A 3,113-nucleotide genomic window follows, 5' to 3' on the forward strand; every position below is an offset into this window, starting at 1 on the left:
GATGCGGCCCTCATACCTGGCTGGACCTGCCTGCCACAGAACTTCAGTTAAGCCATGGCGGAGCAGAAAATTACTCTTGGATGTGAGAAAACTTGTCACTTCTTTTTGACTAAGACACAAAGTTCTGTTCCAAAAGATGCCTTGGTCTGCCATTCACAGTTCAAATGTTTGCTTATTCTGTTTGAACTGTTTCTAACTGGTTAAATCTTATGAAATCTGGATACCCACGGAGATAGGCTTTCATAAATAACTCCAAGGATAATCTGCAGTTCAGGGTACATTTCCTTCTTCGCACCAGTCAACATTTATCCCTGATTGAGATCCCCCTAGACCCACTAATAAAGTCTACTACCCTTCCATGTGTGGGCCTACTCTGTTGTGAAGGCTACTTCTTTTATATATAACTGAGCAGCAGGAGGCCACTGCATACAAGGAAATGAAGCAAATGAGAACCTTGGCTTGGAGTGCATGAGCAAACTGCATCAGGCTTGGCACAAAAAGCGCATCCCATGTCAGGCAGAGATAGGAGGGGTAACCTGTGAGGATTCCCATATAGCATTCTGTTTTCCAGTTGCTTGCATGAGTTAAAGATTAAATATACATTCAGTCCTGTTGACTAGGTGGATATATTATGGAAACGTTAAACGTTCCATTATTAATTCACCATTTAGCAACATAAAACTGTTTAAAACAAAAATAGCTTGGGCTATTATCCATTAAATAATTCTTATGCTAGAAGTGGGAATCATGAGCCCTTTCCATAGTGTTGAATACAAATCCCAGCAGCCCCACCTAACAAAGCAGGTGGTAAAGAATGCTGGGAAATGCCATCCAACAACATCCACATGATTCCATCCCTGCTGTATGAATTCAGTAAGTGTTCTCCAGCCATAATAATTTGGACAATACATTTTATTGAATATATCTTACTCCGAAATAGTCTTAAGTTTAAATATAACAGATCTCATGGGGCAGAAGAGAGCACAAGTACACACTCAGTCTAGCTCACTCTATCTCTGTCTATCATCAGGTACAAGGCTAGCTAGAGGATCAGGAATGGGGCAAAACTAGCAGCCCAGGGGACTTTCTTTTCCTTCCCCCCTCACACTGTTATTGCAATTGCAACACCTTCTCCTACCACCTTGCTTTTCCATGATAGATCCATGCTGAGAGATCATACTAGAAAGCAGGATGACTCCACTTATAAGTATGCATAAACACTGAAATCATATATCAGCCAGACCATTTTATGATGCTTTACAGTCTGCACTACACTTTAAAAAAATAGAGACTCATTCAGATTTGAGGAAAGCATTTATGTTTAGATTTTGGGGTGATTCTTCTCACTTTTATACAATGAGTTCTGAGGGAAATTAAATGCATAAAGTATGTACATTTAAAAAAACTCCATAAGAAACAGTGGCCACCCACAAACTCCATGTTCCTGATTCTGGTACTACCTAGGCAAGTTAACACATAAAGATAAGAAATCTTTATCTTGATTCAAGCTTCTGGAGATAGAATGGAACCTCTCAGTGAATGGAGACTCAGCAGTTTCCTGCTCTAATCTCCTTCTGACGTTTCTTTGATCCACAATGGCCACTTTAAGGTCAGAGACAGAGTCCTGGCTGGCAAACTGGAGTGTTCTTCCAGGAGCTTTTAACATTATCATTTCTGACATCAGATATGAACCTATTTATTCTTTTGCATCATTTAAACATTATAGTGATCTCTCTTCTTGTGGTTATTATTTCTAAATGAACTTGGAGAATGCAAACCTTCAAACAGAGGACCATCCTTCCCAAATAGGCTAGAATGACCTTTTGATAGAAGGCAGTTCATTCCAACTGGTTTGTAGAATTGAAGGCTTTTAAAGAGAGTGCTATGTTCTCTTCTTTGTACCATTTTAAAACTACGTTTGATTATTTTCAACTGTATTGTTTAAATATTGCAAACAGTTTGATTCTATTTTAATGTTGACTTTTGTGAGTTCTCAGCTATATTGTATTAATTTTAATTTGTAACACACTCTGGGAAAAAGTTGGAGTATAAATAAAGGATGACGACTACAATGATGACGATAATGACCAAGAAGCGCTGCTTTTCTTGCTGCTGTGCCTGCCACCAAATTTTGCTGGCAAAAGTGGAGGTGGCACAGTTTTACCGGCTGTCAGTTCTGGAGGAGTGGAATGATCTACAACTCTTGGGATTTGCCTATACCTGGTATAAATGCTGGCTGTATGCCCTGTGTAATAATCAGAAGGGTTTTGCTAAAAGTACATGCCATATATAACCCTGAAAGATGAGCATGGAAATGGATTCCTGATGTTGTAGGTACTGTAATATTATTTGTGTTGTAAATTCTCTTCTCAGAATGGATGCAGGAAAAGAGGTGGTATCTGGGTCTGTTGTTGGGCCAGAATCCCTGTATTTGTAGCCTTCTTGTGTGGTCTCTCTTTGCTAGGGAGCCAATATTTTAGGCGGGAGAGTTGTTCGTAAGCCTGCACAAGTCTGTGAGACTGAAGTTTCAGTATCCAGGATCAGTTATTCACTGTGGATATATTTGAATCATTTCAGCTAGGAAATATAGGTGACATCTTTGTTTGTTGCTCACTGGACAGTGGGGTTGACAACTCAGCTCCTGGAAAAGTGACTGCAATGTTTCCATTGGTACCAAAATGTCATAAATGAGAAACATTTGCTGTACAAGTGCTTCAGCTGTCACATACTTTTCATTATTTGTTAACACTACTTGTTAAGTCACAAGTTCCATGTATTACTGCCTATCACACATATCATTATTGCTTAAGAACATAATTTAAGACTTCTTTGGTACCACTGTTCTTCTCCATCTTTTCTCCAGGCTTTAAAAAGTCTAGCCACACTGCACAATTAGAGCAGTTTGAGACCACTTTAGCTGACATGGCACCATCCTACAAAATCCTGGGATTTGTAATTTCATGAATTACAGAGAATTCTCTAGTGTGCTTCCCCTGAAATACAGCATTGAGCTCTCTGGCAGCACATTCTAAGTACCTGACAAAGCTACAAATCCCAGAATTCCATAGGACTGAGGCCTGAATATGAAGGTGGCATCAAAGCACTGTAATTGT

Source organism: Sceloporus undulatus, chromosome 6, assembly GCF_019175285.1.
Source record: "Sceloporus undulatus isolate JIND9_A2432 ecotype Alabama chromosome 6, SceUnd_v1.1, whole genome shotgun sequence".
Taxonomy (NCBI): Eukaryota; Metazoa; Chordata; class Lepidosauria; order Squamata; family Phrynosomatidae; genus Sceloporus; species Sceloporus undulatus.